Source organism: Equus przewalskii, chromosome 16 (genome assembly GCF_037783145.1).
Source record: "Equus przewalskii isolate Varuska chromosome 16, EquPr2, whole genome shotgun sequence".
Taxonomy (NCBI): domain Eukaryota; kingdom Metazoa; phylum Chordata; class Mammalia; order Perissodactyla; family Equidae; genus Equus; species Equus przewalskii.
Window position 1 is genome coordinate 43,044,861 of NC_091846.1, and position 13,712 is coordinate 43,058,572.

At 37.7% G+C, this 13,712-nt stretch overlaps 1 pseudogene; it reads right to left on the reverse strand.

Annotated features, from left to right (window-relative positions):
- Positions 1-10,452, reverse strand: part of LOC103552026 (flotillin-1-like) — a 102,128-nt pseudogene extending 91,676 nt beyond the window's left edge.
- Between the last annotated feature and the right edge of the window lie 3,260 nt (positions 10,453-13,712).

Genomic DNA, 13,712 nt, shown 5'->3' on the forward strand with positions numbered 1-13,712 from the left:
GGTTCGCAGGTTCAGATCCTGGGTGTGGGCCTGCACATTGCTCATCAAGCCATGCTGTGGCAGTATCCCATACATACAAAATGGGGGAGGATTGGCAGAGATATTAGCTCAGCAACATTCTTCCTCAAACCAAAAAAGAAGGATTGGCAACAGATGTTACCTCAGGGCCAATCTTCCTCACCAAAAAAACAACAAAAAAAAACCCCCTGATTCAATTACTTCAATAATGCTAGGACAGAAGAGTGATAATACCAAAAACATAATTTCTGTATATATTTTATTATGAGCATTATATTCTGTTTCCTGAGTACACATGATGTAGCAAAAGAAATACTAGATTGGGATTCTTTTCATTTCTTTTCATTAGATTAAGAAAATGCTCTATCAAAAATTTCCAGGGGAGTCTATAAATAATTAGCTAGTATTTGCTGTCTTCTTAACGTCAGTTAATATACTGAGAATGAAGATTACTTAAAAATTATGACTGTAATATTCTGATTGAAAATCTTGACACAGGAAAAAATTAGAGAAACAATGTATTGGGTTTTATGATCTTCAGATTGAATACTTGTTTTTCTATATTCACATGAAATGTATTTTGACTCTGCTCTTCTGGATAGGAGTTCATTTTATTATTATAGCCCTTGTCATGACTCAATAAGTGAAAAGCAGAGTAAATGAGTCACTGTCTGTCAACTAGCCCTGATTCTGCTGTGAACTAGCTAAGGGACAATTCCCTTGATAACCCAGAGCCTGTGAAGACTCATATCTCTTATAGTGTAATCAGTCTAAAATTATAGCAGGGAAAGTACATTTAAAGCAGTGGTTTTCAAACCGTAGTACATGGAGCCATTGAAAAAAGAGGAAGCCAACTAAACAAGACCTCTATCCATCCCTTCTTCAACCAGAGACCAGCTTCTACGTTGTTTTATATGATATAATTTTCTGTCAAAATTTACTTCAGGCAAATATATATATAGCTCTACAAATCTTTTGGCACAGCCTTGGTTTAATTTGTGTTTGATGATTTGAGTTGCCAATTCATTCCAGCCTTGGGAAACATTTTCAGTCCTACATATTGTGATTACTTAGAACATACCACTAAATCACTGTGAACTAATTGTTGTATTTAAAAATGTGCTTTGCTAAGGTTGAATGTTTTGGTTGACTACAGTTTCAATCAACAAACATTTCTGGTAATATGATTCTGTACAAATATATCTCTTATGTGAAAAATAAATGTGTGTCTAGATTTAGCTTTGATATATGTTGAATATTGAGGGTTTGCAGCTCTTTTCTTTTCTTATTAATTTCTGGCTTCCAGATATGCAAGGTGTTTGTTTAAAATTTTCTATTTGTCATGGAATCAAGTTAGACATATGGCAATAGTATTACATGGAACAAGTGGCAGTGACTGTTTATTTTGTGTATACTTTGAGAAGAAATCGAGTGTTCACTTAACTTTAAGGAGTATATGTTATTGATATTTTCATATACTGAGACAATATTATGGAATAAGAAAAAACAAATTAATGTCAATTACTGTGAATCATATGCATTCATGAAGATTTTACAGCTGACGTTTGTTTTTTCAGTCATAGATTTTTTGTGTGTTTTTTAGATTTTATTATTTTTTTCCTTTTTCTCCCCAAAGCTCCCCTGTACATAGTTGTATATTCTTAGTTGTGGGTCCTTCTAGTTGTGGCATGTGGGACACCACCTCAGTGTGGCTTGATGAGCAGTGCCATGTCCACGCCCAGGATTCGAACCGACGAAACACTGGGCCTCCTACAGCAGAGCACACGAGCTTAACCACTCAGCCACGGAGCTGGCCCCATCAGTCATAGATATTATGTTCAACAGAATTGACTTAGCCTTATTTCAAATGAAAAACTAAAGAAGTGAGAGTTTCAACTAAGTACACGTAAATAATCTGAGGACAATATATTTCCAATATAAAATATTTACAAAATTAGACACCAAGCTTATCCTTAGCTATTCTTTTTGATATCTTCTAATAAAATTCTGAGAGTAACATGGAATATAAAATGAAAGTATATTTTAATATTAACATACAGATTGCATGATTTATAAAATAAATGCTTTGTGAGAACATTTACAAACTAAGGGGCCCAAAATGAGCACATTATAAAAGTAGATACTTTCATAAATTATTCATAAATATTAACATTTATAATTAATATATATTTTTTTCTCAGATTGGCACCTGAGCCAACAACCGTTGCCAATCTTTTTTTTTTCTGCTTTATCTCCCCAAACCCCCCTCGTACATAGTTGTATATCTTAGTTGTGGGTCCTTCTAGCTGTGGCATGTGGGATGCCACCTCAAGGTGCCCTGATGAGCGGTGCTGTGTCCTTGCCCAGGACCGCCGCAGTGGAGCATGTGAACTTAACCACTCAGCCACGGGGCCGGCCTCCTATAATTTATATTTGAATAAAAGGCCATAAAATGGAGAGAAGAAATTGCCAAAAGATTATCCAAAATCATCATAAAAAATTACACTGTTTAAAGTGGGTAAGTTATTTGCTGCATGTTACATGTTTATAGTCTGCAATTAAAAGAATTTAATACACAAAGAGAGTTAAAAAATGCCACCTTTGGAATAAAAAAGCAAAAGAATGATAAGAAGAGTAAAAGAATGAACTCAGTATTACTTTTCTTCAATAATAGAAGCAAAATAAATTTTGTCATAGCGTGTAACTTGAAGACATGGAACACTCCTCGTTAGATAGGATACAAAAGTTTTGAACCCTGACCAGACGCACATTGCATTCATTTGCTTTTTAATACTCTTCTGAATAATAGATTGCCTGATTAAGCAAAACTGTGTGTGCGTTCAATAACGTAAATGAAATTGTATAAACCTGCCACAGAACTGAAGATTATTTTCTACATGCAAACATCTTTTATAAATTTCTTTAAGATATACAAAAAAATAGATTGAAGGAAAAGGCACTGGAAAATCGCTAACAATCAATCCACCTAGAAAAGCAGTCTGTTGCCATGGGAAGTAATTAGAGGAGCTCTTTCAAAAGGTATATGAAGAGAGGGTGGGAGTGGGAGCAGGGAGCGGAAAGCAAGTGCTGCAGTTGAAATCTCTTTCAACTCTGTGCTTCAGAGGTGGTTGAAAGGTGCTGAGCAGCGGGCCTCAAGAATGAGTAAGAATTAATCAAACAAAAAGCTCCCCAGTGGGTCAACCTCTCACTGACAGACAGGAGCTTTTACTGCTGGAGAGGAGAAATGCAGAGCCACAGCTTTATTTTTTTTAATTCACTCACTTATTCATTTAACAGGTACTTAACGAGCTCCTACATTGTGTCAGGCATTTCTCAATATGGATCATAAAGAGAGGACAAAACCCATAGAGACCTGCAAAGGAATCCAAGACAAAGGCTAATTTAAAAATGCAGATCTTGTTGGTGACATGGCTCCTCCACAATCAGAGAGAAGAAACACAGAGAAACAAAGTTTCCATGTGTGGGTTTCCCATGATGTTTTCTCCACGTGTTATCAACAGACTGCTGGATCTCTAGACTAGAAATGAAAATTTATATCAACTCTCTTTTAATTTTAAATATGGGGCAGAATTTTAAGAGAATCAAAGCGGTGTTAGGCAATAGAAGTATTTTTACCTCAGTTGGTTTTAAAAATTGCTTTCTTTGATTATTCTCAACAAAAAGGAGGAATGATTGTGAAGATTCTGAAACTGGGTCAATGTACTGGCAGGAGCACACTCAAATATCCCCCTTCCTGTATAAAAGTCCATTCATTTATTGCACCTTACATATACATGAAGAAACCTGAAAGATGCTCTTAGATGACTAGAAACATGCAAGAATTCCTGAGAATAAAATGCAAATGTGCTGAAATTGATGGGAAGCAAGAATCAAAAACGGCAGACAAAGTTTGTCACGGAGAAGTCAAAATAGAGATAAAAACACTTTTCTCTAACAAGGACTGGGGGGAAAACCCAGCTCAGAGAATCAAAATTAGAATAAACACAGGGAGAAACAAGGCTAAATGAAGAAGGACATTTCTATCAAAGTATGTCATTCGTGTTTTATTCTTTCATGAATAGTGACTACAGTATTATTTGAAACCAAGAGGAGACTCCACAAATTGTAAAAGTTTGGTGATAAAATTACCTATATTTAAAAAGTGAAGTAAGAATAAATTAATGTGACAGTTACAGGATTAGAACATAAAATATATATTCATATCCTGATAATGTTGAAATGAAACAGTTTACAAAAACTGTAAATTTTTGCAGCTAGAGAAAGTTAGCAGATTTCTTCATCTATAATATCTTGTTTAAATAAATTATAAATCAGAAAACACAACGAACTTTTATGACAATTTTAAGACAGTAGTAGATTAATTTATTTTTATTTTTTTTGCTGTGGAAGATTCACCTTGAGCTAACATCTGTATCTGTCTTCCTCTATTTTGTATGTGGGACCACCACAGCATGGTTGACAAGTGGTATAGGTCCACACCTGAGACCTGAACCCATGAACCCAGGCTGCCAAAGCACAGCGTGGGGAACTTAACCACTACACCATGGGGCCGGCTCCAAGATTGCTTTTTTTAAATGGCCCCAATTCTTTACCTCTCCTTGCATCCATGTCCTTTGTAATCTCTCTGCACAAATGCCTCTTGCAATGAGATGGCACAGCTCTAACTATCAGAGATAAGAGTCTGTCTCCCCAACCTCTCACATCTAGGTAATCCTTGTGATTTAATTTAGCCAATAGAATGTGGTGAAAACAGAGTCATGAGGAATGTGGGCTTGAGGTTTAAGAGGACTGACTCTGGGAACCCTACCCCCACAGTGTGAACAAGTTCAGGCTACCCTGGTAGAGGATGAAAGATTATGTTGACCAATTGATAGCGATCTGAGCCCCAAATACGTAAGAGAACACAATCAAGATCAGCAGAGCTGAGTCTCTCCCACAGAGGACTGATGAGAAAACAGCCCAAGTAGAAGAAATGCCCAGCTTCCCCAAACACTGAGGAACGACTGTTTTAAGTCACCGAGTTTCAGGCTGGTTTGCTAAGCAGCAACATTAATATAATATGGATGTACGAGATGAAACATATTTTTTATTTCAAATGACTCAACTTTATTAAAAAAATGTTCTGCTCGTATTTTACAAAGAAAAACTAACTCTCAGATATATAACAGAGACATACTTAAAAAAATAGTAGATTAAAAAGGTGATTCATGGGGCCAGCCTGGTTAAGTGCACATGTTCCGCTTCAGTGGCCCAGGGTTTGCTGGTTTGGATCCCGGGTTCGGATCCCGGGTGCAGACATGGCACCACTTGGCAAAAAAACATGCTGTGGTAGGTGTCCCACATATAAAGTAGAGGAAGATGGGCCTGGATGTTAGCTCAGGGCCAGTCTTCCTCAGCAAAAAGAGGAGGATTGGCAGTGGATGTTAGCTCAGGGCTAATCTTCCTCAAAAAAAAAAAGAGGTGATTCAGAAAAATTGAGGAATATATGTGATACTAAGTAGTAGGTATAAAACAAAAAAAGACAGAGGAGCAATAAGCTGGTTTTGATCCAATAAATATACAAAATAAAGTATAGAATAAAATAATAAAATATATCATCAATAACTTGAAAAGCAAAGAATAAATACAATGATGCCCTCATCTAGATCCGGAATTATCCACATTCTGGAACATTATTTGCACAACCTTTTTTTTTTTTTCTTTTCTGCTTTGTTTCCCAAACCCCCCCAGTACATAGTTGTATATCTTAGTTGCAGGTCCTTCTAGTTGTGGGATGTGGGACGCCACCTCAATGTGGCCTGACGAGCGGTGCCATGTCCGCACCCAGGATCTGAACCCTGGGCCACTGCAGTAGAGTACATGAACTTAATCACTCATCCTCTCAGCCGGCCCCCTGCGCAACCATTTTCAAGTAAAGTGTAGATATCCTGACATTCATCCTGAATAAATCAGGATGTTTTTAAAAAAATAAGTATAGTCTACATTGTTACAATTATAATAATATCATTATTCATAACAAAAATATCAAATTCTGTAATATAATTTTATATCTAGTCCATAGTCAAATGTCCTCAAAATATTTTGTATAGGTGTTGATTTATTTGTTTGCTTTGGTTCAGGATCCCGTCAAGCTTAAATGATTATACCTGATGTTTAAAGCACTTTAGTCTCAACCTAAAATAACCCCCACACACACACAGTTTTTTCTGTCCTTTCTTTGTTTCTCCCTGCCTTTCTTCTTTCCTTCCTCCTTCTCCTCCTCTCTTCCTCCTTTCCTCTTTCTTTTCTTTTTTTGATAACTTAGTTTGAAGACAAAAGCCATTGTCTTTATAGTATCTTTTATCCGAAGGAAAAATTCCTTAGTTGATATCAATAAGGGGGCTCCAAGGAAGAAAAAAGCACCCCACATCTTGCTTTACACTGAGATGCTCAAGGTGAATTAATTATAAATATAGGTGGTTAGACTAATCCACTCCTGATACATATAGATGCTACCCTTCCATCTTTGCTTAACATTTTACCCAGAGTAAGGACATCACACATTTGGTAGCCGTTTCAAATACCCCACAAATATTCCATATCTTCTAGGCCTTAACTGTAAACCTGAGGCCCTGGACTGGAAAGCATTTATTCCTCCTCCGTGATACTACCTCTGTAAATTTAATAGGGAGAGACTTTCTGTGTAAATGGAATTATAATATTAAATGCACATAACAGGGACCAATTCTTAAAATTCCAGAAGGCTTGTCTAGTCATATCCAAATTGTGTCTGCTCTCTTATATTTGAATCATATCCCAGATAAAAACCTTCACACCATACCTAGGTCTCTATGGGCTAACAATTCTGCTGACTGAGGAAAAACAATTGGAACAGAACATATTAACAGATAGAGCCTACCAAACCATTACCCAAACTTCCACAATATCCTTTGAAGCCAAATGCAAAGGAAGGGAGCAAATCTATACTTGAAGGCCTTATGTCCAAAACTTTCCTCATATCTCTTGCATCAGAGTTTGTAACACTCCTGTCCTGCAAGTGAGAAAATGAAACAGACAGTGATATTGATTTGTTCAAGACCTCAGGGCCATCAAACAAGTTGTTGTCCTTCACTTCCTGGTAGTACCTGACCACAACACCCTTCTGTCATCAGCTGCATCTGAAGCCACTTGCTTCATGTAGTGTATCTTTGCACTGTGCCTCAGACCAGAATAGTCAATACCTGATTGCATTCACCCAAGAAGCACAACAACATGCATGGGCATTCATGTCACCATGATTTTTTTTTAAAGATTTTATTTTTTCCTTTTTCTCCCCAAGGCCCCCCGGTACATAGTTGTATATTCCTCATTGTGGGCCCTTCCAGTTGTGGCATGTGGGACGCTGCCTCAGCGTGGCTTAATGAGCAGTGCCATGTCCACGTCCAGGGCGCGAACCAACGAAACACTGGGCGGCCTGCAGCAGAGCGCAAGAACTTAACCACGTGGCCACGGGGCCAGCCCCCATGTCACCGTGATTTACTAAAGCCTGTCCCTGCTACACACACACATTGTCTACCTCATGATTTCAAACCAAGACTTAAATGACCTAAACCCCTAAATCCTTTGTGTTTCAGTTTTGATACAATATGTAGATGATTTCCCACTTTGTCTAGAAAATAAAGAAGCTTGTAAAAAGGATTTCATTTACTTGTTCTCTGCCTTAGCATAAAAGAGACACAAAGTTTCTAAATCCTAAATTACAATTTTGCCAAAATACAGTTATTTAGCACATACTTTATCTGAGGAGAGAAAAACTCTCTCTTCTGATATGCTAAAGACTATACAAACTTATCCTGAATCCCTTCAAAACAACAATTAAAAGGATTTCTAGTTTTAACGGGATGTTGCAGGTAGTGGGTATCAAATTATTCTGAGATTAAGATATGTCCTTGTAAATTGACTAATATTCTAAACTTGGTTTTCGGTGGCCAGGAAGTCCTCACCAGTGAGCCAAACCTTTCAGAGCCCAAATAATACCCAAATGAGCAAAGAGAGGGCCTCAAGAGTTCACACCCTGTCATGCCTCCCTTCTTCTTTCTCCTCAGACAAAGTGGTCGCTGTCAGGAGAGTCTGAAGGAAGACATCTATAGTAATGTGCCCCGCAAGGTCCCATTGTCCCTCACTAAATTCAACAAGATATCCACCTGCTCATGGAGCCAAACTAACCAAGTCTCTAAGATGTCTTCATTTACCTCTGCCTCAACCAACAAAAATGAGGCCCAGAGACTGGTAGGCCTATACGCTACTGGCACTCTCACATGCCCCATACAGGGATATTACAGTAATCATCGATAGTATTACCAGAAAAAAAGCTGCTTTTGAGTGGGGCTCAAGGCCCCACTACATTTGCCATTTGAGTTGAGGGTCTCAGCTACCTCTCAGTTTGTCGGTTGGAACCTATTGCAGAAGGACACTGCCATGGGCCAGAGGCACCCGTTTGGCTTGTGGACTCGTAACCTCCTGGATCCCTAAGCTCCCAGAGTCACTTGAAAGTACACACCTTTTGAGAGGAGATTATTGCACAGGATATTGAGCATATCACCCTTGGCCGTGAAGTGGTCCTGTGACCAGAAATCCCCATCACGCTGTCCAACTAGATGGCTGAAGTCGCTGAGTCGGGGCAGTTCAAGAAACCTCTCTAGTGAAGGGAAAAGGGTACAAACTGGAGTGTGCAAAACCCAGGCCAGTTGGGGTTTGGCAACTCCATGAAAAAGTCTCAGCAGTGCCCCTCCATGCCTCAGGCATGTCGAGGAGGGAGCCGCTGTCTCCACCGGCCCAATAGGGACCCAGCTATAGTGACCTCCTGGACCTCACTCGGGTCTAATTCACTGATGGCTTCTCCAGGTTGACTTCTACTAGGATGGAATAGAGTACAGCTGCCATGCGACCTAAGAGAGGACTGTCCCTTGTGAAGAGCAGGCCACTCTTTTCACTTCAATAGTGGAAAATTTCAATTATTGCTACTTCTTCTGTCTGACAGTCCTCTATCATAAATAACCCTATAAAACACACAGTTCTTTATTGGAGTTTTGCCAATAGTTTCTAATCTACCTTCTTTCATCTAGTCAGATCCCCAGTATCTAAAACAATGCTTCCATAGAGCAGAAAAATCAATGTTTCTGAATAAACTAACTCAAGAAGAAGCAAATATCTATGTTCCTCATCCCATTTTCCCACCGAGTACCACGGAAAAGAAAATTCCTGTCAACCTTTCTACCCTGTCTGTGCTAGTAAAGAACATTTAATATTTCTGAACTCTACCCACAGAAGTCACAGATGAGAGCCTCGGGTTTAGAGAGCCAAATTTATGTATTATTAGTCAGCTTAAATCTGTCATAGGCAATTTCTCATAAATTGCCCGGCATCTTTTCATCCAGAACTGAGATTTTTTTGTTGTTGTTCTGTATGTGCTAAGCCCACCATTTCAAATCCACCATAAAAAAAAAGATATGGGATGTGTGTTGAATGTGCCATTTTGCCTATTTTTTGCCAATGCTTGGGTTACAGAGTCAAGTTAGCTTTTCATACGAGATGACCTCATTCTTTAATTTATCTTTTACTATAAACCAAATGTATAATATTGGTGCTTTTCTGCTTATTAATACATTTGATATTTTACGGGTTTGTTTTGGGTATCAACTCTTTCTGTGTAACCTCCATTGGCAGGAGGTAAAGGGAGTCTGGAGTCTCTGCTCATATTGTGCAGCTCCAGGCCCGGGAGCCAAAGAGAGTCACCAAAATATCGGCACGTGTGGACCAGAGGACGGTAATCAGAGATGAAGACTCCTAGTAGAGCAACAGTGTGTCCTTAAGATGTGTGAAGCGTGTGGCCTGCAGTATTTGAGACACTGTAGGCAGTTTTGTTGAGTATTCTCAGCTGCAGTTTAGCTATAAAAGGGGTTAAATTCAGGGTCCAAGAGAGCTGTCTGGAAATTCAAATAAACACAAGAAGCAGGACTAGCATCATGAACGGAGACTGCTTTGTTTTAGGATGTCAGAAGTTTTCTTAGGGAACCTAAACTGATAACACATCTTCATTTCTCAAGTGACTGTGGAGCCCCTGGGAGACAGCAAATTCCCACCTAGACCCTACCAAGCTCTTGTTTTTCTCTGACCTCGACTCCTGTGACTGTCCCTCACTCCACTTGATCCAGACTAACAATCTTGCTGTTCCTCAGCCAAAACGACCATGGTCAGGCCTCAGTGCCTTTGCACTGGTGGTCCCTTTGCCTGGAATGGTCTTCCCTAGATACTGGCATGGAATCTCCTGAATTTTCTACAGACCTTTTCTCAAATGTCACCTTTGTGAGGCTGACTTGAGCAACCGGCACTATTGATCATTTTATCCCGCTCTATTTTATCTCCTTTCTCCATCTTAGCATTTCTAATCTTCCAAAATACTTTACAATTGACTTTTTATTGTAAATTATAGTAGGTTTATAAAGTATTTGCTCTTTAAGAGTAGGAATTTTTTGTTTTATTTGGTTCTTGTTATTCATTGGAGCATACAAAGCACATGAAATGGTATCTGGCCATTTAATAAGCACTCAATGAATAAGTAGAATGAGTGTGGTATGGACAATCTCACTTTCAATTTCTGCCCTTGTATAAAGTATTAATTCACTTTATTAATGAATGTTTTGGACTAAATTATCATAAGAAATGGCAAACTGCACTGTTATAATGTTCTCAAATTGTGATCTTCTTTACAGAGAGTCATGGAGGAAGTAGAATAGAGACTTTAATTTATGTAGCTTTTTGTTAATAAGCTATGGCTGGCACCACTGCACACACACACATATTCTCACACATACATATACACATGTTGCATCATTGCCATCTAGTTCTTTGTTGTCTCGATTGTTCAATGATCCATAATCAAATTTTAGAATTTAGAGACTTAGGTTGCATATTAAAATACAGGGGTATGACTTTTGTCCATGGTGAATTGAACATATAGCTCACCTATGGATCAAAATAAAGGAAAATCCCAAATACATTATCCAGCGTAATGAACATCGAATATTTTTAAAGGCAGTAAAATGAGGGAAAAAGGTAAAAAAGTAGCTTAAGATGAATTTAGAAATTTAGAATTGAGGGAGAACTACTTTAAATGTGAGAGACTGTCATTTTATGCCTAAGGAAAAAGAGCCATTAGAGAAATTGAAGGTAAACTTTCAAGAGAGAGCAAATAAATGATGCAGAAAATTCTTTGAAAACTGTGAGAAAATGAGATGTGGACTGCAAGTAGAAATATCAACTCCCATTATATATTTCTCGTCAGAGTAAAAAGGAAGAAAAAAGGTTAATGTGTGTCTTAGCCTGTTCAGGCTACTATGACAAATTACCATAAACTGGGTGGCTCAAACAACAGAAATTTATTTCACACAGTTCTACAGGCTAGATAGGCCAAGATCAAGATGCTGGCAAACTCTGTGTTCGGTGCGAGCCCACTTCCTGGTTCAAGACAGCCATTTTCAAGCTGTGTCCTCAAGTGGCAGAAGGGAGGAGAGAGCTCTCTGGGGGTCTTTTTTAAAAGGGCACTAATTCTTTGTAAGGGCTCCTCCTTCATGAACTAATCATTTCCCAAAGGCCCCATCTCCTAATACCATCACTTTGAGGATTAGGTTTCAGCATAGGAATTTGGGGTGACACGAACATTCAGTCTATAGCAGTGTGTTTGGATAAGTCCTTCCGTGTGACAGCATGCGGGAAGTTGAGAGGGCTGCTGCCTGGATCACTTGGATAGAAAATCACCCATGTATACAATGGTGGTTGTGGTGGTGGTATGTGTGTGTGTGTTTGTGTGTACTGTGGTTCTAGGAGCATCTGTGAGGATTACGAGGGCAATGATATGCTTGGCATGATGAACTTGAGAAGAGTAAAAGTTTTGAAAAATTCCCTGGGAGTAGAGATAATGGGGATTACTAAAAACACACCAAAATATGTCTTTGTGGAGTATTAGTGATGTTACTCTGATTGAAAGAGATGTGAATTTGTAAATAATTTTAATGCTTTTGAATAACATCCAACTTCATGGAACAACACATTAGTATTACCATCAAAATATTGAGAGATTTTTATAAGGACTGACACACTTCCTCTGTGATGGAAAGGCTATTTCAATGACTGGTTTAATGAGTAATCAATAAGATATTCAAGGAATTAAAATTTTCAATTTTTCTCCGCACTGGACCTATTTGTAAAACATCCATGCTTTAAAATTCAGAATCACTCGAAGATGTTAGAGCATCCTTATTTCTATGTCACAAACAGGTTTTTCTGGGCTCAAAGAGGAAGAGATTGTAATGAACTTGACTAAAAATATATTTCTAAAAATTCACTTGAGAGGACAAGCAACAAAAATAGTAATAATTTTGTATTTTGCATATGGTTTATATAACTTTCACAAGCTCAAATAATCTGTAATAAATTATCAACCATTTCCTTCATTGTGAATCATACAAAACAAAAACAAAGAAATCATCTTGTACGCAGTAATCTTATTAAATTGTAGTGGCCTAATAAACAAAGGTAATAAAAAGGGGCACTTTCATATCGACATTACTGTATGTCTCCTATACTATGCAGTACTTGGCAAAGTAATAATTATTCAAAAAAATTTAGAACCAGTAGCAAGTCTAATTTCTTACGTTGAGGACACGTAATTCCTGTTCTTTGATTTTAGAGAAGATTTTGATATATTTTTTGAGATTTTAATATATTAAAGTGAAAGAGATATTTAGGCTGCATAGAAAGGAACATCAAAAAAATGACTTGAGAAACCATTTTTTAAAACTAACATATTTTGCCCAGTTTTAACCGTCATTCAGTTTTTCACCTATGAAAATTCTCCTTTATGGTAACTATATATTTCAGGCATGTTTTTCATTTTCTGGGGTAATACTAACTTGGTGACATTGGCAAAATTGTTTTAGTTTTAAGCTTGATAGAAAGATAAATTGGATCATTATACATAGACATTATCTTTACCTAAAATCAACAGCAGCATTAGTAGGGCTGTTTTGCCTATCTAGTTTTTTAAAAACTTTAATTACCTCTGTACCTGAATTTTCTGCTTATCTTAGCTGCTATAGATTGGCCATGAATTTCCAAACAAATATAAATAGATCGAAATTCAGCACGATGAGTAGATAGGAAAATTCCAATTCTAATAAATAACATTTTAAATAATGACACAACTCCCTAAAATTCATGTTCATGACCTCAGAAGGAAAATGAAATGTGCTCTTGGAGAGGCTAAATGTTACCCAACATAGGGACAACAAGAATATTGGAAGTAAGCCACAGGTGTTACAAAAACAGATAAAAATAATTACTGCGGTACTTCCTTATGTCCTCTCCAGAATGTCAGCCTTCCACTGCAGCCTCCAGGAATAACATTCCCAAAGAGCTACAGGCCATTCTGGTTGAATGTTTTTCTGTTATTGATAATTAACAGTTACTGAGAGATTAGGATGCAATTAGGTACTGTAATAAACATCAGCTAATCTGATAGCTACCTGGTCTAAAGTGACAATATAAATAGATTAAGTTTAGATTGAGGTAAAAGAGAGAGAGTAGAATTCTGAAGGGCTGCATGGTGGTAAATCAAGTATGGAAAATTCTGTGGG